Raw genomic sequence first — 24,847 nt, 5'->3', positions numbered from 1 at the left:
CTTCTAGACCCTGCTGCAGTATCCACTCTTTTGGACCATTATACAATTCATCCATTGCACTCTAATGAGAGCATAGATGATGCACTAGAAACTTACCAAATGAGACAAACCAAAGTTTCACCAATGAGCATATGGGAAAAAAGGATAGAAGCACGTGCTTTTCCACTACTATTTCCTACTGGCAAAGGAGGAAGATACAATGATAGACCCACTCAGATAACAGCATCAGAATACCGCTCATTACGAATATATTCTGAAGATCCCATATTTACACAAAATGTGGAATACATATTCCACCTACTCTTTGAAAATGAACTAGCAACCCTATGTTACAGAGTTGCACACATTTTGAAATCTGGAACCCACTTTCAAAATATGTCAGCTACGCTATTAATACAAAAAGTGCAAGAAAAAGATGATGTTTTACAATGAAACATAACTAATCTATTTGCAAACATGCGTGGTACGAAAGAATACTTGTTCCGACATCACGGAGATGTATGTTGTATGATAAGAAACCTTGGACCACCCACTTGGTTTGTTACATTAAGTTGTGCAGAATATGCATGGGAAGATTTACATGATTTCCTACGCATATCAAACAACAACAAAACCAACATAGATATACCAACACCTGGAGAACTTTGCTCTCTAGATCCTGTTAATGTTTGAAGATTTATTTATTTATTTATTTTGCATTTGTAAAGCGCACTGCAGCCCAGGGGCATAGAGGCGCTATCAAGGATACTTAAGAAGGCTTGCTTGAGGGTTACAATAAGCGACCCAGAAAAACTTTGCTTTGTTTGGTACGTTACAGAGAAACAGTCTTATACATGCAATGTAAGGTGTGATATTTAATATTCAGAGATGGAGCATGTGTCAGGAATCGTACATGGGTGGGCCCTCTAGACAAAGAGCCTAGTTTTTAATGCCTTGCGGAAGGCAGAATGGGATTCGATTGATCTGATCTCGTTTGGGAGGTTGTTCCAGAGAGAGGCTGCCATTGAAGGGAAGCTCGAGCCCCCAGCACGCATTCTGCATGTGTGAGGAGTCAGGATGCGGTTGGCATAAGCGGCCCTGGAGGGTCTGGAAGCTGTTTGTTTGTGGGTCCTTTGTTCAAGATAGGGGGGTGCGAGTCTGTGAAGACATTTATGTGTTAGGGCAAGGGTTTTGAAGACCACCCTTTCTTTGATAGGTAGCCAGTGTGCCTCTCTCCTAGCCAATGAGATGTGTTCTCTGCGTAAAATGCCTGTTGCCGCCCTTAAGGCATTGTTCTGGGCAATCTGGAGTTTAGCAAGGTTTCTTTGAGAGGTACCGATGAAGAGGGCATTGCAATAGTCAACTCTGGAGCCAATGATAGCTCTGGCTATGGTGATGCAGTTCTGTTTGGTGAGAAATTGCCTGATAGCATTGATCAGTTTGGAGTGGTATGCTGCTGAAGAAGCTATAGCATTAACCTGGCTGTCCATGGTCATGCTAGGATCTAGGTATACGCCCAAGGTTTTGATGGTTTGTGATACAGCGATGGAGGTGTTGTCTATATTGAAGCCCTGATACTCTTGGTCAAATTTGCTCAGTGTGAAGGGGGACCCGATCAGAAGGAGTTTGGTCTTTTCACTGTTTAGACAGAGCCAATTGTCTGCCATCCAGGATTGAATGGTGGAGTAGATGAGGTTGAGGGTATCCGCATCAGTGTGATAGTCCCCTGATAGCGATATGAGCAACTGAGTGTCATCTGCATAGTTAGTATATGAGATGCCCAGTGATATTTCGACCATCGTTTTATTGCTATGCTACACTTTATTTGTAATAAAACTGTTCCTCCCCTCAGAGAAGTGCAACACTTCTTTTGGAGAAAAGAATACCAAGCCAGAGGAGCACCGCATATCCACATGCTTTTATGGATTAAAGGTGCACCTAAATTTGGTCAGGACTGTGATGCCACTGTTTTGCAGTTCATCCAAAAATATGTCACTTGTGAAATCCCTTCACAAATGACACATAGTGACCTTCATGGACAAATTGTACAATTTCAAAGACACAAATGTGGCAAATATTGTCGTTGCAAATACAAAAACAAAGGGAAATACTCCACCAAATGTTGCTTTGGTTTCCCTAGACCAGTTACAGAAACAGGTGAAGTGAACAACTTCATGTCTTCAGTTCAACATAGTGTTAAAGGTAAATCACCTAAGAACACGTATTACATAAATAGAACAGAAGAATCAAAATATATCAATGATTACAATGCAATCATTGCCCTCTTATGGAATGCAAACATAGATGTGCAGTACATTGCAGACTATTCCATTGCAGTTGCACAATATGTTACAGCCTACTTAACAAAAGCAGAAAAAACAGAGCTTCAAGACCTCTGGAATGACCTATCATCAGACAAAACACTATCTCAGAAATTGTACAGGCTAGGCATAAAAATGCTCTCTCATAGAGAATGTGGTGCCTATAAAGCTGCAGATCGTTTAACTGGTATTGCTTTGTAAGGAAAATCTGAACATATACTATGGCTAAGGCTTGGTCCTGCTAAATCTAGTGAAAGAGTTCTCAAATCATATGAGGACATAGAAACAATAGCCAAAAATGATCCCAACAGCCAAGACATTTTGAAAAACAATTTACCAGACACATACTACCCGAACAGGAGTACCACTTTGGAAACCATGTGTCTATACCACATAGCCCAAAACTTTGCATACAAAAATAATATAAAACCCAATGAAAAAAAGGTAGATATAGAGTGACAGATTGTGAAGGCAGCTTAGTGAAACTTACGAAACAAAACTTAATTAATCATGTCCAATTGTCATTAAAAACTCCTCAGCAGAAAGAACTATATTACATGTCCCTGCTACAACTTTTTAAACCATGGAGAAAAGAAGAAGAGATACTAGATAACTATGACTGCTATGAAGATGCTTTCAAAGCAAATGAAAGCACTTTCACTGATGTGAACTTTACTCAGTACAAAACAATGTTGCACAATGAACGGCAACACGAAGAAGAACTCCAGGCCCAACTAGATAAGGACACTCCTGACAGTAGTCAACCTTCTCTAATTGGAAGCCAAGAACCACTGGGACAGCCACTAATAGCAAATGACGAAGAATTAGCTATGACTGAAGTAAAAAACACTATGTGTCACTATGAAGAAGATACAGAAGACTTAACTGTACTACAATTATAAGTTAACAAAGACCTGCGCACCATTTTTGAAGAAGTAACAAAAGAAATTGCACATGGTGTACAACATGAAAATAAAGAATGTACCTGCCAAAATTACAAACCTATACTACTATATGTCAGTGGTGAAGCTGGTTCAGGCAAAACATTCTTAATCAAAATCATCAGCAAGTTCCTTCAACAATTGACAAACAACAAACTGTCAGCTGTTGTAACTGCCCTCACAGGTTTAGCTGCCTACAACATAGGCATTGTCACTTTACACCAATTACTATTCCTTCCAGTAGAACACCAAAACATATTAGACTATTACAAACTTTCTACAGAAGCAACAATGGAACTACGCAGAGTATTAAAACAAATGAAAATGCTACTAATAGATGAAGTGAGCATGGTCTCCAACCTAATGTTGGCTTTGATTCACCTCAGATTGCAAGAAGTACTTAAAACAAACTACGAAGAACTCTTTGCAGAAAAACACATTATTGTTTTCGGAGATCTTCTACAATTGACACCAGTGAAAGTTGAACCTATTTTTAAAAACTTAGGACACAAACTCTGCCGACCTTTGACAGCATAGGAAATGTCAACCTTTGGCAACATTTCCAATACAGAGAATTAATAGAAAACATGCATCAATCTGCAGACCTCACTTATGCCAACATTTTAAAAAGTATTAGAGTTGGTGTACTATCTCAAGAAGCACAAGCAATGTTGAAAACCCGGCAGATCCATTCACTTTATGGCGATAACGCATGGGCTACTGATGTTATGGAACAATTAGTGCACAAAAAGTTCAATTGTATGGCCTTAATGCCAACACTTGCAAGCTGTTCCGAATTCAATAAAACAATGTTAAAAAAAGAAATTCAACCAATAATTGAAATATGATCCACAGACAAACTGTACGTACATGGTATGACACTACCCATGTGTCAGCAAGCCACAACAAGACTAAATACCTTAGAAAATTCAATCTCCAACACAGCTGGGTTGGAAAAAATATAAAAATTATCCTTAAATTGTAGAGTAATGCTCAAACGTAACCTTGACATGGAGCAAGGACTAGTTAATGGGGCACTGGGTACAGTTGTTGGCTTTCAAACATGCCCACATGACAACAACATTCAGTTTGTCAATATTCTCTTTGAAAAATTTTCAAAAGTAAAAAGGATAGGGTGCTTAACAGCTCGATTCCTTCTCTTCAAAGACATGTATGTACGTAGAGACCAATTTTCTCTAACTCTTGCATATGCAGTCACCGTTCATAAATCCCAAGGTCTTACCCTAGACAAAGCATTGATAGATATTGGAAACACAGTCTTTAAAGAGGCATGAGCTACGTAGCAGTATCACGCTTACGTACACTTGATGGTCTATTTCTAATCAACTTTGATGCAAGTAAAGTGAATGCTGTTATTCCTTGCATTTTAGAATACAATGGACTACGTTCACTGTACATCCCCCATCTGAAATCATATCCTGTTCCACAAAAAGGAAAACGTTGTAAAAGAAAAATAATTCAAACAGAAATGCAACATGATCTGACTGCAAATCCTTCAAAGAGAGTAAAGGAAGCTAATGCTTCATCAATTACCACAACCAAAGAAGAACCTATTAGTGAAAGTAAATCAGATGCTTATTCAAAGAAGGAACACAAACTCCGAAAAAATCACTCGGACACAGAACTATCTGGTCCATTCAAATTTTCAAATGTAACCGGTGTAAGTTGCTATGCAAATGTAGCAATGAATATTCTATTTCAATTGTTAACAACATTTACTTACACAGTACAGACCAATTGTGTTTGCAAATGTTAGTCCTTCATAGAAACGCAACAAACAGTCCTGACAACATGTATAGTGTTCATGGAATAAGACAAGAATTGGACTACTGTGCCGGAATGGTGAGGTTCACTCTAAACTCACAAGAAGATCCACAAGAATTTCTAATGTACTTACTACAAGTACTGGAAAACAAAAAAATACCTATAAATGAAATCTTCCAGATTTCATACATGTGGAAACATACATGCACTCTCTGCAACAATGTGACACAGGAACAAATCCCTAATGAGCGATTTGTGTATGTATCCATACCTAATTGTGAATCTATTCCATTTCAGCAACTTGTACAAAATGCAAACCATGGCAGATTGTGTGTTATCTGCAATTCAGATAATCGCTCCACCTTACTGATACAAACACATAGTAACTACATAATGCTTCAACGTTACAATGCAGATGGTACCAAAAACAACTGCAGGCTGACTGGATTCAAAAACGGTCAAGGGTCACTTGGTAAGAAAACCTTCACAAAAATAGGTATAATCTACCACGCAGGAGGCACAACCAATGTAGGTCACTACACTGCATATATTAAAAAGAAATGTGGATGGTTCGAATGTATTGATAATAGCATTACTCTAAAGCAGAGATTACCAGCAAATCTTACAAACGCTTATTTAATCTTCTTAAAGCCAAAATTTAATAACTAATCTGTACTTCAACATTAACAAAAATGCAATTAAAAGACTATAAACAGTTAGAATACGCCAACAGGTATCTGTAAGAGGATTCAATTCAAGACTACAGCTAAGTCAATGCCTAGTCTGGGATACTGAATGGAAACCCTTATTGATATATCTTTATGTCCAGTTCATGCGTTCTGGATGACTACCCCTATATAACACCCCTCCCTTGGAATCCCCCTGACCCCACTGAGCCAAGAAGTAGTTCTGTTTTGCAAGTTAAAAGGTTTATTTGAGAATTTAAACAATATAGATATATATCACACTTTATAATAAATTAATAATTGGATATCACACTTAATCTGATCAGTAATCAATAATGGATAGTCTGGCACTAGCACACTTCTTTATAATCAATGATGAGTGGTTATAGGATGAATAAGATAGCAACAATACTTTTATGGTTTCAAATGGATGCAAGGTGGAATGAAAATGCAGTACAGAAAATACTCAATATGCGTTCAACAAAACAATGTAATCACTTTTCTCTGGCAATCCCCTCCCCCCTTTATGCAATGCAAGGAAATGGAAGGAAAGCACACAGTTCTCAGAAATGCAATCAAATGTAATTCAGTTCACCCCAGCAAGCTTAGACTACAGAAGTTTACAACACAGGCCCAAAATGCTTTTATATGTGCTGGCAATGAAGTGAAAAATATGCTAAAATGCTTTTAATTCCCTCTAGGAGTTTCAGGGTGAGTGAAATCTAGTTAATATTAGTCCAGGCTCACTTTAGCAAGGATCTAGGAGTAACTAGCAGGTTAAACGAATTTTTGGCAACTGAAAGCAAGAAAACTGCTGTTTTCACACGTTAAGAAATTTGCAAATCGCGGTAAATTTGCGAGTGCGTTTTCCGCGATTGCGGCAAAAGTATCAGGGGTAGGAATGCGGTTCTAGGTTCGTCGGAAAGCCACGATTCTAAGCTTTCTGGGGAAAGTTACTGCAAGTCTCTAGCACAAACGGTTACGGAGATATGAGCGATTAAATAAAGGTCGTTTTTCAGATTTGAAATTTTAAAGTTCAAAGTGACAAGTGACAGTTTTGCAAAATGACAAGGTACAACTTCTAGGAGACAGTTCTGGTTAGATTAAAATAGATTGAGTTATATTACTTTAACTAAGAGATTGGTTCTGCACAGTCTGCTAGGTACTCACACTATATTCTTGAATTAAATGGGCCTCGCCACGGATCTGGTCAGGTTTTCTTCACTCGCCACGGACGGTTTCTGCGCACAGCGTCTGGGTCAGCTCTACTCTGCTGGTCTGGTCTGGGTCTCTGCACTTCACAGTGATCTGGGTCAGCTCGCTCTCTCTCTAGCCTCTCTGGATTCTGGATATTGATAGATTTGAAGTCTGGATCTTTCTGCACAGCTTTCTCTAGAGATTGATGGAGGTAAAGTATGGATTTTCCGGCAGAGTTTCCAGCTGCAAATGGATTTGAAAGTCCCTATCTGTCCTGTCTGTCTGCTTTTATCTGTTTTTAAAATGGGTGTGTGTGCAGCATCACTAGGCTCTACCCCTCTCCACTTGTCATTGGCCAAGCTTTCATTTCTCCCCTGATTGGGGGAGCTAAGTTGTGTCAGAGTGATGTCATTTTACAGCCTGCAGAAAGTCCACTCCTCCTGTCAACTTGCACACAAATCTAGATTTGAACCAAATACATATTTGCAGAGGTACATATTGTTTTAAAATCATATGCACCCCTCACATATCACAGGAGGTATACCCTTGTCCAAATCTGCTCTTCCTGGGAGCTTGCATTCAGAAATGGCAATATTTGCACTTTTTAACTGATTTTGCAATTTCGGACATTAACCCAAATTTACACACATGTGCGCAAGGAGTATGGACATTAGTTGATGAAGTGTCAGATTTTTAACATGCATACATTTTGAGTAATATCCTCTTTTCCGCTAAAACCCCCCTGAACATACCACCGGGTCCTAACACGTCTTAAAATGTGGGCAGAAAAATCACAAGAATTATGGTATCATTTAAATAATTTTCACAAGTCCGTTCTATGAGTTATTCATCTTTTTAGAGTTATGTTCTGGCCCCAAAGGGGTGTGGTTTCCCCCCAGCACAAGGTTGAATTTCTGGTTTTTCCAGTTCTGCCAAGCCAGCTTGCTCTCACAGGCAGTGCCCCTCCCCTGTCCTTCCAGGAGGAAGCTCCATTTACGACTCCCGCCAATAAAACATTTGCCTGAGTCAGGACAGGGCTTTGTTCAGAGCTCCTGTATTCTGTGGGGGCTCCCCTTAATTCAATTATCAGAGAGATGGCATATCCTTAGTGTCGCCAGCAAAAGGCAGATAGGCCTGGGAACACAGCTGTGACTCAAGTTTCACTCCTGATGGGGGGTAGTTGCCAGGCAAAATTGGAATCTCTTTAAGCCAGTTTTTAGCTACATGTCATTTCTGTTCCCCAGTTTTCTGCATTCAAATAAAACTAAACATTTTTACATATGCAGCTAGAATGCTGATTCTAAGTTTAAAACTATGACATTTAAACAATTGAAACCTATGTGACACTCAAAAGTAGGTCACTCAGTCAATTTAAACATTTAGATTTTTAGTGTCTTTCAGTCCAAATTTACTTAAACTGCTGAAATCCACAGCTCAGCCAGTCTTGTTATAAACCTTCAAGTCACTTCAGAATATAACTTTACATTGGATCCACCTCTCAGCAAGTCTTTCTTTGGCTTGCTTTGGGTTCATTTATTCAGTTTTCTACAAAATCTGGTGGTTTTAAAACGCCGGCTTTCTGATAGTGGTGAGTACTGGTACTGCACCCCTTTTTGGGATTTAAGAAAATGAATTCCCAACAGTTATGGGTTTGCTTTTGGCAATCAGCATTGCCATTCCCAATGGTTTCAGACTATTGTGTGGGTAGTCCAATGGTGGTTTTAGGCAGTGTCCGTCTGTGCCCATAACATCGGCAAAAATGAGTGGCAGCCTATTCTTCATGCATTTCCCTGTGCATTTTCTGGGAAGCTCTGGCCATCATGATGTTTTCCATGTCAGTACTGCACAGTTTTGAGGTAGGGCTTGGATGCGTGGATAAAAACATCCCACAAGCCCCCCTCTTGCGATGGCCATTCTATTTCACTAATGGGACTCGCAAGACCTGGGATGTTTCCTCATCTTCTTCCAATAGATGGCACAGTTCAGCATCTTTTCCTCCATCCGGTACTGATCGATCGGTTCTCCTCGCCGGTCCTGATGGGAATATTGGGCGGTACTCTGGGCCCGTTGCGTCTCTGTTCCCAGTCTCCGGATCGTCCTCCTTGGCAGGTCTCCAGATTTTCTTTCTCCTAGGACGACAAAGGAAGAGCGGCAATACCTACTCATAGACGTCTTTCCACCACTGTTGAGATAGTGGGGCAGCATATGCATTTCATCATAACGAAACATTACATCGTATTTTGAAAAAAAAACAGTATAACTAAGAGACAGTTTCATGCAAATCACAATATTTTAGAGACTAGATGTGGTATGTTTTATGGTTGGAACTGAATTAGTCTGAGACAGTACCCGCTAGGATTCCAGAGGATTCCTCCAGTTGTTGCAGAGTGTGCCTGGGATGGCAACATTTCAACTGGTTTATGTGGACCCACTTGTCTTCCCCCGCTGCCAAAGGACCTTTGGGGATGTGGATTTTGTAGGCCACAGGGGAGATTTTGTCTATAATCTCAAAGGGTCCCTTCCATGTAGGCAAGAATTTCTGCTGTTTTGCCTGGTTTCTTTTGAAGTTGTATAGATAGACCCGGTCCCCCACCTGATATTCCTTCCTGGAAGTTTTCAGGTCATAGTGGGTCTTCATGCTATCAGCTGATCTTTCTAGATTCCGCTGAGCGTAAGCAAAAGCATGTTGGAGGTGTTTCCTTAAATTCTCCACATACTCATGAGTTGTGGAGGCATTTATCAGTGTCTGCTCTTGGGTCCTGTAGAGCAAATGCTGAGGAAGCACCATCTTGCGTCCAGTCATCAACTCAAATGGTGACATTTTGGTTGCAGATGAAGGGGTAGATCTGATGGCCATTAGGACCAGAGGTAATCGGATATCCCAACTTGGCCCAGAATCTGCCACAAACTTTTTTAATATGCTCACAATGGTTCGGTTATATCTCTCTACTGCCCCAGAAGAAGCTGGCCGGTAAGCAATATGCAACTTCCTTTTGACCCCCAGTATCTCCCACATCTTTGTCATTACTTCACTGGTGAAGTGGCTACCCCTGTCTGACTCAATCCTTTGAGGTAGACCAAAACGGGAAAAGATGTGGTTAATCATCAGGGCAGCTGCCGTTTCTGCCTTGCAATTTGGGGCTGGGAGACATTCCACCCACTTGGTAAACAAGCATGTCACAGTCAACATGTACTTATTCCCCCTAGCAGAGCGAATCACGGGGCCTACAAAGTCGATTTGTAAATCTGACCATGGCAGTGTCAACCCCCTCTTTTGGAGAGGCGCACGGTGCGTGAGGGATGATGGCTGAAATTGTGCACACACAAGACACCCCTTCAAGTATTGGTCGAGGTCCTGCCCCATGTGTGGCCAGTATGCAACCTCTCTTAAGATTTCCAATGTTGTGTGAAACCCCCTAAGACCGGCGGTGGCCGCATCATGGGCGTGACTTAACATCAGGCTTCGGAAGGAGGTAGGAACCACCCACTGATCGTGGCCAGCTTTGGATTTCCTTACCAACAAACCGTCTTGGATCCGGAACATTTTTGGACATTTCATCAACACTCTTAGGTCCTCTTTCCCAGTGTAATCGGTATCCGTCAGGGGAAAGTTCTCAGGGTCCTCAAGGTGCTGGTAAAATTTACCAATTATCTGATCCCCCTTCTGAGCGGTAATCAAATCAGCATCAGGGGTCTCCTTGCTCCATTGTGCAATTGAAAGGTCGTTGTGAGCATTTGTCTGGGACCTAGTGATAGCAGTGACCTGGATTTCGCCCAACAGGGACTCAATCTCAATTAGATTCCCTTGGATGGCCCCGGTTTTGGCCAGCTGATCAGCTAAGTCATTTCCAGTTTTGTCTGGTCCCTCTACTTTGGAATGACCCTTGATCTTTTTCCAATAGATGGTCATCTCAGTCGAGGTGACCAGATCATCAATGTTTTGGATCAACTTCCCATGTTTCAAGGGTTTGTTGTTAGCACATAACATGCCTCTGGCTTTCCAATTAACCAGGTGCTCCACGAACCCGTTCCGTACATAATCCGAATCTGTGATTATGACCAGTTCGTGGAGTTGATGCTGGACAGCAGTGAGGATGGCTTGATGCACAGCCATCAATTCTGCCACCTGACTACTTCGGGGACCAATTTTGTATCCAGCGGAGGGTTCTGGGGACTCATTCACCCATGCATTCCCTATGCCGGCCACCAGTTCTTTCTCCCCGTCGTTGTCAACATGGTAAGAGCATCCATCCACATAGACAGTGGGCATTCCCTCACACTTGTCTTCTTCAAAGACTTTGTGGGGGGAATTAAGGTATGCCTCCATGTTGTCCTTTATTTTTAGACTTTCGTCCTCGAGACAGTTTTCTCTGGCACAATCATGCAAGTCAGCCAGACCTTGCGCGAGGGGACTCTTCTTATTTTGGCCATATCTGACCTCCACAGGAAAGCCTTGCATTGACAGAATCCAGGAAGTAATTCGGGAATTACTCACATTTCCGGCCCGGATTCTATCACTTTGGAGATATTGCAGAGGCTGGTGTGGAGTCTCCACTATGATGTGTTCCCCCTGGATAAACGGGCGGTAATTCTTCAATGCCCACACCGTTGCCAGGAGTGCCTTCTCACAATCGTTGAATTTTTCCTCCACAGAGGATAAAGTTTTGCTCGCATAGGAGATTACTTTATTGACCTTGTCATGCTTTTGGTATAATACCGCCATCAAGCACGTATTAGAGAACCCCGTCTCCAGGAAGAACTCCTTGTTTCTGACAGGGTAAGCCAGGCAAGGCGCTTGTGAGAGGCTTCTTTTGAGTTGTTTTACTGCCTCGGCTTGTTCTGGACCCCATTCCCACTTGACCCCCCCCCCCTTCAGGAGATGAAACAGGGGTCTGGTGATCTCTGCGTAGCCCTCAATGAACTTTCTGCTGTAATTAGTCAGTCCAAGGAGGCTCCTTAGTTCCCGAAGAGTTGTGGGACTTTCAGTTTTTGAAGTGCTTCCACTTTCTTTTCCTGGGGACAGAGACCCTGAGGAGTAATCTCATGCCCCAAGAAATTAACACGGGTTCTACACCACTGTGCTTTCTGAAAGGAAAGTTTTGCTCCGGCGGCCCTCAACTGGGTAAGAACATAACGGATCTCCGCTATGTGTTCCTCCACAGATGCACTTTTGATGAGGACATCATCTACATAAGCCAGGTTACCCCTCGCACCCAGGTCGGGCATGGCCTTATGTAGGAAAATGTTGAATTCATTACCGGAGTTAAGGTATCCGAAGGGAGTCCGGGTCCATGTGTACTGCTGGCCCCCAAAGGTAAAAGCCAGTTTGTATTGGTCCTCCCTGCTGACAGGCACGGTCCAGTATCCATTGGTCAGGTCTATTGCAGTGAATACCTGTGACCCCTGAATCTGGGCCAGCCCTTGGTCAATGTAGGGAAGAGGCCATCGGGAAGTATGGACCCGTTTGTTGAGCTCCCTGAGGTCGGCACAGAGTCTCCACTGGCCGTTTGGCTTCAATATTCCCAGCACCGGATTATTGAAGGTGCTGTGGACGGGACGGATTATTCCCCGGGACTCAAGGTTCTTAATTATTTCAGTAAGGGACTCCATTGATGCGAGAGGCAAGCGATATTGCTTCACAAACACAGGAGTCATGCCAGGGTCCGTGGGGATTGTTGTTGTGTGGGTGTCAGTGCGACCACAGTCATATGAGTCTACCGCAAAGAGATCTTGGAAATCCAAGAAAACTTGTTTCAACTTTTGCTTCTGTTCCAGAGTCACACAGGCGTCAGCTAGGTTGACTCTCTCTTCCACCATCTGCCTGAAGCCTGGAAAGACTTCTGGTTTGGCTATCTCAGCGGCCTCCTCCAGCTGGGTGGAGAAGTCCCTGGTCAGAGTGCTGATTTGGACTAGAGGCTTCAGGTGGGAAAGGCAGCCCTCATGGACCTGGAAAATCACCTCATCCCTCCTGAAGTCACAAGTCACATCTTCCTTACCATAAGGGCAAGAAGTGTACACCAGGAAGTTCCCCTCATGCCGGGTAAAAATCCTGTCTGGTGTTGTATTGTCATCACTGTCACTGTCAACGCAGTCCTTGGGGATTGGCCCTAACAGTTCATTACCTAAATCTATGGAAAAAAGTCGGTCATCAACCGTCATTCCAATAATGGTGCCTGCGGCTAGAGTAATACTCTTTAAGTCGCTGTTATCCACCTCTATTGGAATGGTGTCGTGTTCTATGTTGACTAATGGTGTTGGGTTTACCCCCAACCCTTGCTGTTGGAGAGAAGCGTTTAGATGTATGTAAGCATCAGGGTTTTGCAGATATTGTCCTCTTTTAACTTTCACTTCCAGGGAGAATTGTCGGGTCCTTTCTGGGATGGTGACTTCCTCTTTGATCTGAATTTCAACTGCATAAGGTAGCAATTGAGCTGACCTAAATGCTTTTTCTGGATCATCAAAGCCCATGGGATTATCTGCTAATCGGGACCAAGCTTTGAAGTTTATTAGGTCCAAACTAATGGCAAAGCGATTGAGAATGTCACTGCCTAAGTAAAAGGCGGCAGGGACGTCTCGCACGACCCAACAATTGTGGACTATGCTCTTGTTGCCAATGGAGATTTTGAGCATACACCTGCTTGGCAGGAGATGTTTGGAATTAGGTGCTTCCAGGTCCATTTCCCATTTGTCTATCAGTTTGAAGGTGGGAATGGCTGGATCTTTTGGGAGTTGGCGGAACATGGCTTCGCTGATGAAGCTCTTACCGTTGTTCACACACACTCGAGCGAGAACAGAGTCCTTCCCATCATTTAACTGAACAGGGATGAACAACTGCTCTCCAATTTGCTGAATATCAGCCAGGCTCTGAGCGGATTTCACATCTTTCTGGACTATAGGAGTGGGAGTTTCTGATTGTGGATTAGTATAGAATCTCAGAGTGTTTCCTTCCAGCGTGGAGTACCACTTTAGACTGGAAGGAAGGTTGATTTTCAGAAATAGAGAGGACCCCCCATCACCAGTCTGTTGTCCTACTGCTATTACTGTCACGTCTGGAATTTGGCTATTCTGGAAGTGAAATTCTACTTGGTCAGGTTTTTGTTCAACCATGTGGCAGGTGCCGTTTAAACTAACATGGTTGACACTCTGTTTTAATTTTATTGGTCGGCTAGTCTGGGTCCAGAGGACCTTGTTTACACAATCTATTAGGGGTGACAACCTTCTCAGGAGGTCATTCCCCAGTAAACAAGGGGTGCCCTCTGGAGTCACTACTATGACCGGGTGTTTCACCTTGTGTCGCCCGATGTTAATGTCCAAGTCTGCAGTCCCCTCAACGGGAATTTCCTTCCCGTCAAAGTTCTGCAGTTGTCCAGGAAGAGAGGTGAGAGGAATGTGGTCATTCTCTCCCCTTCCTGCATTCAGTTCATCAAAGGCCCTTCTGGACAGAAGGGTAGCTTGAGATCCCGTGTCCACCAGCGCTGAAATCGTACCCTGCCCCTGTACTTGAACAGGGGCATAGTATCTTCCCTCCTTCACCTCAAGGGGGCACAGATAATGTACATTTTTGAACAACTGTTGGGCTAATTTTCTGGTTTTGGACATGGCGAGAGAAGAGATTTGGGCAGAATTCTGTGGAGAGTCTTGGGAATCTGAAAGAAAAAGTTGGCAACTGGAGATCAGAGCCATTGTGGGTTCCCCTGGTTCCAGTTCTGGGCTGCCCCCCCCTTTTTGGAGGCAGTCACCAGGATGGGTTTGAACCAGGGGATTTTCTTGCTGTTGGTTCTGGGATGAGATGGTGAGCGGCGGTAGCTCAGTCTCCACATCTCCCCAGTCTGGATTTGCATCCCTTGGGACCCATTTTTCTTTGGGAGGAGTTCCCCCCTCTCTGAAGGAGAAGATCCTTTTCCCAGGATCTTCTGAGGACCCCTCTCCCTCAAATTGGAAGATCTGTACCTCCTCCTCAAACTGAGTCTGTTTGGGTCTTTTGTTTCTCCTACCCCCCCTCTGCTCCTTAGGAGGCAGACTTTCAGGGGCAAGAGATTTTGTTTCCGGTTCCTGGGTTTCCAGGGGCTGTTTACAAGTGAGGAAGGAAGCTTCCTCCAAGGCTTTACACCCCCCTTCCCTTTGTGCCTCCTCCCTGGGAACCGGTGAGTTATCGGGGTGCTGCCCCCGTCATTGTTCTGGAGCACCAGGTCCAGAGTTTGGGGCATTCTGCGCCGGCATGCCGATCTGAGGGTTCTGCTGAGCCCTCAGTATGTGACCCAGATCCCGCGCCATGTTTTGAACCTGGCGCTCTAACTGGGAAACCCGCTCAGGCTGATACGGGGCCCTGTTTTCTCCCCTGGGCTGATCCCGGGAAGGGTAGCTATCCCTTCTTTGGTAGTACCCCTGGTTGGGAAGATTTGGATACCCCTCCACCCTTGGCCTCCCCTCTCCCGGATTCGGTTGTCTGGGCTCAGGGAATTGGGGAAAGAAGGATGGATGATTTTGGGGTTGGAAATTGGGTGGATACCTGGGGAAAAGGTTCTGCCCAGGATTCGGAGAATTTCTGCCCTCCTGTGGGAAGTTGGGAGGGAAGTTCCCTGGGTTAGGTGCTTGGCTGGATCCCCCCCCTTGGGCTGGAGGAGTCCACACATAACCCAGGGTGGGTCTGTTTCCCTTGTAACGGGGGCTTACATAATCAGGAGAGCGAGGGACCCCATTTGTGGGGCTGCCTCCCTGGCTCCCTGTCTGTGACTGGCCCGAGGACCTTCTGGGCCTAGCATTATTAGGTGCAGGTAGGTTTTTAGGCCCCCCCATCTCCAACTCTAAAACGGGGGTGACCTTTACCTCTGCCACCTTGGCAGCAGCAGAGGTGTTGTTGGTTTTGGGATTTTTCTGGGTATTGCTTTTATTTTCTATGGGCTTCTGCACCTCATAGATCCGGGTAGCCTGTTCAATGACCCAGTCTAAAGATCTTTTCTCATGAAAATCTCTCACGAGCTGGGTCATTATATATTTGGGCAAGGCATGGAAAAATGTATTGACAAATTCTCTGCTGTCTGTGCGCACCCTTCTGGTGGTCTGCGCAAAGGCACGTTTCAGTTCTTGCACAAACTCTTGTGGGGCCTGATCCTCCCCACACTGCAAGTTGTAGGCTGCCTTGCGAGCCTCTTGGGGATTTCTGTGAACAGAAAAATGTTTTAATATGGCCGCCCTATAGGTGGACCACCTGGAATGATTTTGGTCCTCCAGCCCTGCAAAGAAACTGGAGTACTCTGGGGAGAATGTCCACTTTACATATTGGATACAGCTTTGGCTGTCCTTCAAATGGAAAGTCTCCATCATTTGCTCAAACAACTCTAAGTGCTCCCAAACAGAATACTTGGCATTCTTATGATACGGCGTGATGATGCTCCTGATTGCCTTAATCTGCTTTAAGGGGTCCTTAAGCAAGGCCCTTTTTGTCTTATTAGCCCTTTTGGTTCGGGTAACCCTGGTCCATTCATCTTCTGACTCAGAGGCACTGCTCCCAGAGGTTCCCGTCTGTTCTTCCAGGTTTTCCCGGATTCTGCGAGCCTGGGAATGGCTGGCAGAATGTGGGGACCTGGTCTCTTGTGTCCTGTACCGCTCAGAGGAGTCTTCAGATCCCTCCTTGCTGCCAGGATTTGATGGGTACCCCCCCCCACTGACCTAGCTGGGCAGAGGTTTTCAGGATGCCCTTAATGGGCCTACTCACCTGGGGTTCCCCATCAAATTGCACTGTGCTTGGGTGCCCATACCCGGATGCCCGCCCCTCCATTCTTGGGTGGTACTGGCCTATGAGCCCCATGCTTCTGGCTGGATAGTAATCTGCCATCCCTGTGGCCCTGTGCTCATGTGCACCAGGGGACATGGGGGTGGCAGAGTCCAGGGACTGAGAGAAATAAAGGCCTCTGGTACTAGGGCTCCTGGGGTTATGCTCAGGAGTTTCTCTTTCCCAGCGAACCTCATCTCTATCCGCCCCTGCTCCCTGTTGCAATGCAAGAGCCTGCGCCTTCAGTTCCTCAGTTAAGGCCTTACTAGACTCTATCAGTCTCTCCTGCATCGCTACCTGTTGTTGGAGCCTATCATTGTGCTGGCAGAGAGCCTCATTCTCTCTCTGCGTTTCCTGATTGGTCCTGGAGCACTGGGCCAGTCTTTGCTGCAGGAGGGTTACCTCCTGAGCTGTGTCCCTATTGGCCTGCTCCTTTCTTGCCAGAGCATCCTCCACTTTCCTGGTGTGCTCTAACAAGTTCTGGTGTTCTTTTTGGAGGTCACCCAGTCCCTGGTGGGCCAGGTGATTTTCTTCCATTTTCCTTTTTAAGTGGCAGACTTCCTGGCCTAAGGTATCCCTTTCCTGACTAAGAGCCTGCATCTGTGCCGCCAAGTCGTCCCTTTGCCTTTGGAAGGCACCAGCTTTCTGGCGCTCCTGGTCAAACTCTGCCTGAGTATCCAGGTCTTTCAAAATCAGTTTATTGCTCTCTGCCTCCTCCCTATCTAGGTGGCTTTGCAGGGTGACTACCTGCTCAGCACATGCCCTATTGAAGTATAACTGTTGTTCCAGCTTTTTCTGGCTCTGCAGTAGGGAGTCCAAACCTTCTTGGTACTCCTTCTGCAAGGCCAGAAATCTGGTATCCTGGTCAGCCTTTTCCTGTTGCAGGATGTCCATGTCCCTCTTTATTTTAATGATGTGCTGTCTACTCTCATTTTCTGACCCCTGGCTCCCCTGCAGCCTCTGCTCAGAAGAGACCAGGTCAGATTGGACCTTCTCTAACGCCATCTGTCGCTTATTCGCCAGATCTTGGCTTTCAGTACATTTATCCTGCATGTCTCCCATATATAGGTACAGGTATGCCGCTATCCTAACCATCTTGTCTTGTTCATCCTTAGCTTTAGGAGCCATGTATAGTTCGCTCAGGGCCACATGTAGGGGACCCTGATCTCCCCATATATCTGACCCTGTTTCCGTGATCTGGTGTGCGATTGCTTGCAACCAGACCGTCTGGTCCTGGTGAGTCCACTCACCTCTCACAAATAACTTATGTAAGAAGTGCTCTCTGGCTATTTTCATGTCTACTAAGGTCGTCATTCTGGAATTTGAGTTCCTTCCTGACTTACAGAAGTTTGTATTTTATTTTTGCAAAACAGACCTTTTTCTTAGAGCGTTCCTTCGAGGAGTGCTTTACAGCGTAACACAGCGTGTGCTCCGACCGGATATGTGTATCTGGTCAGCTGGCACACTGTATTAATCTGCACAAGTGATAGATCTAATCCAAACGTCCGGCACGAGCCCCCAATTTGTAAGAGGATTCAATTCAACACTACAGCTAAGTCAATGCCTAGTCTGGGATACTGAATGGAAACCCTTATTGATATATCTTTATGTCCAGTTCATGCGTTCTGGATGACTACCCCTATATAACACCCCTCCCTTGGAATCCCCCTGACCCCACTGAGCCAAGAAGTAGTTCTGTTTTGCAAGTTAAAAGGTTTATTTGAGAATTTAAACAATATAGATATATATCACACTTTATAATAAATTAATAATTGGATATCACACTTAATCTGATCAGTAATCAATAATGGATAGTCTGGCACTAGCACACTTCTTTATAATCAATGATGAGTGGTTATAGGATGAATAAGATAGCAACAATACTTTTATGGTTTCAAATGGATGCAAGGTGGAATGAAAATGCAGTACAGAAAATACTCAATATGCGTTCAATGTAATCACTTTTCTCTGGCAATCCCCTCCCCCCTTTATGCAATGCAAGGAAATGGAAGGAAAGCACACAGTTCTCAGAAATGCAATCAAATGTAATTCAGTTCACCCCAGCAAGCTTAGACTGCAGAAGTTTACAACACAGGCCCAAAATGCTTTTATATGTGCTGGCAATGAAGTGAAAAATATGCTAAAATGCTTTTAATTCCCTCTAGGAGGTTCAGGGTGAGTGAAATCTAGTTAATATTAGTCCAGGCTCACTTTAGCAAGGATCTAGGAGTAACTAGCAGGTTAAACGAATTTTTGGCAACTGAAAGCGAGAAAACTGCTGTTTTCACACGTTAAGAAATTTGCAAATCGCGGTAAATTCGCGAGTGCGTTTTCCGCGATTGCGGCAAAAGTATCGGGGGTAGGAATGCAAGTCTCTAGCACAAACGGTTACGGAGATATGAGCGATTAAATAAAGGTCGTTTTTCAGATTTGAAATTTTAAAGTTCAAAGTGACAAGTGACAGTTTTGCAAAATGACAAGGTACAACTTCTAGGAGACAGTTCTGGTTAGATTAAAATAGATTGAGTTATATTACTTTAACTAAGAGATTGGTTCTGCACAGTCTGCTAGGTACTCACACTATATTCTTGAATTAAATGGGCCTCGCCACGGATCTGGTCAGGTTTTCTTCACTCGCCACGGACGGTTTCTGCGCACAGCGTCTGGGTCAGCTCTACTCTGCTGGTCTGGTCTGGGTCTCTGCACTTCACAGTGATCTGGGTCAGCTCTCTCTCTCTCTAGCCTCTCTGGATTCTGGATATTGATAGATTTGAAGTCTGGATCTTTCTGCACAGCTTTCTCTAGAGATTGATGGAGGTAAAGTATGGATTTTCCGGCAGAGCTTCCAGCTGCAAATGGATTTGAAAGTCCCTATCTGTCCTGTCTGTCTGCTTTTATCTGTTTTTAAAATGGGTGTGTGTGCAGCATCACTAGGCTCTACCCCTCTCCACTTGTCATTGGCCAAGCTTTCATTTCTCCCCTGATTGGGGGAGCTAAGTTGTGTCAGAGTGATGTCATTTTACAGCCTGTAGAAAGTCCACTCCTCCTGTCAACTTGCACACAAATCTAGATTTGAACCAAATACATATTTGCAGAGGTACATATTGTTTTAAAATCATATGCACCCCTCACATATCACAGGAGGTATACCCTTGTCCAAATCTGCTCTTCCTGGGAGCTTGCATTCAGAAATGGCAATATTTGCACTTTTTAACTGATTTTGCAATTTCGGACATTAACCCAAATTTACACACAGGTGCGCAAGGAGTATGGACATTAGTTGATGAAGTGTCAGATTTTTAACATGCATACATTTTGAGTAATATCCTCTTTTCCGCTAAAACCCCCCTGAACATACCACCGGGTCCTAACACGTCTTAAAATGTGGGCAGAAAAATCACAAGAATTATGGTATCATTTAAATAATTTTCACAAGTCCGTACTATGAGTTATTCATATTTTTAGAGTTATGTTCTGGCCCCAAAGGGGTGTGGTTTCCCCCCAGCACAAGGTTGAATTTCTGGTTTTTCCAGTTCTGCCAAGCCAGCTTGCTCTCACAGGCAGTGCCCCTCCCCTGTCCTTCCAGGAGGAAGCTCCATTTACGACTCCCGCCAATAAAACATTTGCCTGAGTCAGGACAGGGCTTTGTTCAGAGCTCCTGTATTCTGTGGGGGCTCCCCTTAATTCAATTATCAGAGAGATGGCATATCCTTAGTGTGGCCAGCAAAAGGCAGATAGGCCTGGGAACACAGCTGTGACTCAAGTTTCACTCCTGATGGGGGGTAGTTGCCAGGCAAAATTGGAATCTCTTTAAGCCAGTTTTTAGCTACATGTCATTTCTGTTCCCCAGTTTTCTGCATTCAAATAAAACTAAACATTTTTACATATGCAGCTAGAATGCTGATTCTAAGTTTAAAACTATGACATTTAAACAATTGAAACCTATGTGACACTCAAAAGTAGGTCACTCAGTCAATTTAAACATTTAGATTTTTAGTGTCTTTCAGTCCAAATTTACTTAAACTGCTGAAATCCACAGCTCAGCCAGTCTTGTTATAAACCTTCAAGTCACTTCAGAATATAACTTTACATTGGATCCACCTCTCAGTAAGTCTTTCTTTGGCTTGCTTTGGGTTCATTTATTCAGTTTTCTACAAAATCTGGTGGTTTTAAAACGCCGGCTTTCTGATAGTGGTGAGTACTGGTACTGCACCCCTTTTTGGGATTTAAGAAAATGAATTCCCAACAGTTATGGGTTTGCTTTTGGCAATCAGCATTGCCATTCCCAATGGTTTCAGACTACTGTGTGGGTAGTCCAATGGTGGTTTAGGCAGTGTCCTTCTGTGCCCATAACATCGGCAAAAATGAGTGGCAGCCTATTCTTCATGCATTTCCCTGTGCATTTTCTGGGAAGCTCTGGCCATCATGATGTTTTCCATGTCAGTACTGCACAGTTTTGAGGTAGGGCTTGGATGCGTGGATAAAAACATCCCACATATCTAACTGGCCCAAGATTATATAACAACCACACAGATAAATGAATGGCACTGAAGTGTAAAAAATAGACAGTTAGAATACGCCAACAGGTTTCTAACTGCTTCAAAAATGTGCAACAAGCCAACAGATAGAACATTAACCAGAAACAACAAGTGAACACGCAAAGGAAACAAACAAATAGTGTGTAGCATAACAAAAAAATGTTTTTTTTAATCCGACAAGGATTTTTTTTTCCCCAGACCCAATGATTTGAAAAACAAACACAGAAACCGAGCAAAATGCACAGTACACTGGTTTGTAAACTAAATATGAGGGTCGAAAAAAGCTAAAATGTCTATTATGCAATGTAATAAATCTTTATAAAATACATACACTAACCTGCTCTTTTCTTTTATCATAGAAATTGAAAAAGAATATTTCCTCCAAGTACTAAAGTCATGTAAAAAAAAATATCGAATCTCAACAAATGAAACAGTAAGTATATTTTCAAACATTTCATACATATTCAAATCTATACGTGTGATCTATGGCTGTAATATGGTGCGGTGGTTGTGGCCAGGGCCTAGAGTCTTGGATGTATAGCCTCCGGCCTACGGCCTTCAGCCATGCACCCAAGACTCTAGGTCCTCGCCAAAACCACCGCAACATATCACACCCATTGTGGCTTATAACTTTAGTACATAGAATTTTGGTCTTGTGTGCATGGTCTTCGGCCATGCACCCAAGACTCTAGGTCCTGGACACCACCACCACTGTATATGAAACCCATGGTGGCTTATAACTTCAGTGCTTATAACTTCGGTCTTGGGTGCATGGCCTTTGGCCCTGCCCACAACCACCTGATAGATATTCAATTCTATGGGTGTATCTATGAGTTTCATATGCAGCAGTGGTTGTGGCCAGGGCCTAGAGTCTTGTGTATATGGCCTATGGCCTACGGCCTGTGGCCATGCACCCAAGACTCTAGGCCCTGGCCATAACCACCGCAGCATATCAGAACCATGGTGGCTTATAACTCATTGTCACACCCATAGAATGAAACATTTTAACTGCGGCATATACTCAATTTTCACCCAACACTCTAAACCCTGCCCACAACCACCTCATAGATATTCGATTCTATGGGTGTGATGTATGGGTGTGATATGCTGCGGTGATTGTGGCCAGCACCTAGAGTCTTGGGTGTATGGCCATACACCCAAGACTCTAGGCCCTGGCCACAACCACCGCACTATATGAAACCCATGGTAGCTTATAATTGTACTCCTTATAGCATATCACAACCATAGTGGCTTATAACTTCAGTACTTATAACTTTGGTTTTGGGTGCATGGCCTTCGCCCATGCACCCAAGACTCCAGGGCCTGCCCACAACCACCACAGTATATGAAACCCATGGTGGTATATGAAACCCATGGTCCTGGCCACAACCACTGGAGCATATCACACTCATTGTGGCTTATAACTTTCATTGTGGCTTATAACTTCACTACTTATAAATTTGGTCATGCACCCAAGACTCTAGGCGCTCCCCACAACCACCTAATAGATATTCGATACTACGAGTGTATCTATTGCTGTGATATGCTGCGGTGTTGTGGCCAGGGCCTACAGTCTTGGGTGTATGGCCGTAAATATTCAAATCTATGGATGTGATCTATGGGTGTAATATGCTGCGGTGGTTGTGGCCAGGGCCTAGAGTCTTGGGTGTATGTACCCAAGACTCTAGGCCCTGGCCACAACCACTGCAGCATATCACACCCATGGCGGCTTGTAACTCAGTACAACACCCACAGAATCAAACATTTTAACTGTGGCATGTACTCAATTTTAATGACTGCTGACACCACGCGTGTCCTTAGAACAGTTTCAACTTGCCTGCGCATAGCACGGACGGAAATACTATCCTTATGAGACCCCTCATTTTCAGTAATTACAAACATCCCGGACAGCGCGGCCATGGCAAATACATCATTAGCACCTGCCGCCTAAACAAATACAGTATTTCACCCATCTCTTACTCTCTAAACCTCCCCAAGCACTCTGACACACCAAAACACTCCCCAAAACTGCATTTCGCCTCTGTTCGCCGCCGCGCTGTCGGCAGATCCAAGATGTCGGGCGCATCCGAACAATCTGACGCAGATCACGCCTCACTCCCGCCAATCGGAGCACACGTCTCGTGTCCGCGGTCATGATGCGAGCCCATTAGCCAATCGTTATCTTGTCCGCGGAGCGAACAGGGAAGTGTGACTGCAGAGCGAACATAGATATCACTAATTTTTTGAGATATACTTTTTGGTCGTTTTAAAGAAAACTACTGGACGAATTGGCAGCAAATTTACAAAAGCACGCTTTCGGGGCCAAGCTCCTGCCACAAATTCGGTGAAAATTCGTCCAGCGGTTTGGGCTGTAGCCGTGCAAAGTTTGGTGAGGATTCGTCCAGGGAGAGCGGAGTTATAAACCACCCAAAGAGTGCTTTTCCTATGGAAACAGCAACTTAACCATAACTACAGAGCCACTAGCGTGATATATATATATATATATATATATATATATATATATATATATATATATATATATATATATGTATATATATATATATATATAAATATATATATATATATATCAGTTATCAATAAAGTCTGAAATTCCTTATCTCAATGACAGGATACGTTGGTATAAACAATTATGAAAGAAAATTGATTCATGTCCAAATTTGACCAGAACATCCCCTTATGACATGCATCAATAATTTGGACCATTCAAAAAAAGGGATGTTTCACTGGGAGTGTCAACTTATCAAAGGAAGCAAAGAGAAAACCAAACCAATGGAAAATGTTTATGTCAAGTGACATAATGGAAAAACAAAGAGGTCACAATTGGAAGGTTTAGAATTCATCTTAAACCTCTTGCAAGTGCTGTGGGCAACCCTCCAGATCATCATTTTTCACCTGCCAAGCCATTATAGAAAGGGGAAAGACCATATGCAAAGTAGGCTTGGTCCCATCCCAAAGGGGCAGTCCAGCCTGAATTGCTATGTCACATCTCTTCTACGCAAGACCATATGCAGGGGGACCCCTTTTTCAATTTCGCAAACAGGTTAAAAAACGGTGGCGTGAAAGGTTGCCCAGAGCAGTGCCTGTTGTTCAGAATCATTCAAAACCATCCACCCATCACTTTTTTTTTAGTTGTAAATGACATAATGGGAAAATATAGCTTTTATTTAAGCCCAAACACACAGGAAGTAGAGAGAACTCTCATAATCACAAAGCCTGCAAATGAGGAAACCCTGCCTAAGAGGATAAGTGCTGAAGTGTGATTATGATTATGATTGGTTATTTATAACGTGCTTAATACCCAGAAGTTTCTAATCACAGACCCGGGGTTCAAACCTGTGTTGCTCTGTTTCATTTTGCTTCCAAGGCGAGTGAGTTGCCCCTGAGCTATCCTCCTAAGATGATGTCGGGTCATAATTGAAGGACCCTTGAGATGGGCTTGTCCAGAGGAAACATTAATCAGAGCAGATTCCCAGGGAAGTATTTTTATACAGAGGCCGGGATGCAGTGCTGGCTGAGTTAACTACCTGGAGCAATGAGATGCCATGCTGGTTCTGTGCCTTAAAAGACAAACACAGAAGCGAGTATAAAACACCCTGAAAGCAATTGA

This window comes from Ambystoma mexicanum, chromosome 12 (assembly GCF_040938575.1).
Source record: "Ambystoma mexicanum isolate Mex_15411 chromosome 12, UKY_AmexF1_1, whole genome shotgun sequence".
In the NCBI taxonomy this organism is placed as follows: domain Eukaryota; kingdom Metazoa; phylum Chordata; class Amphibia; order Caudata; family Ambystomatidae; genus Ambystoma; species Ambystoma mexicanum.
Note: the sequence above shows the minus strand (reverse complement) of the source record.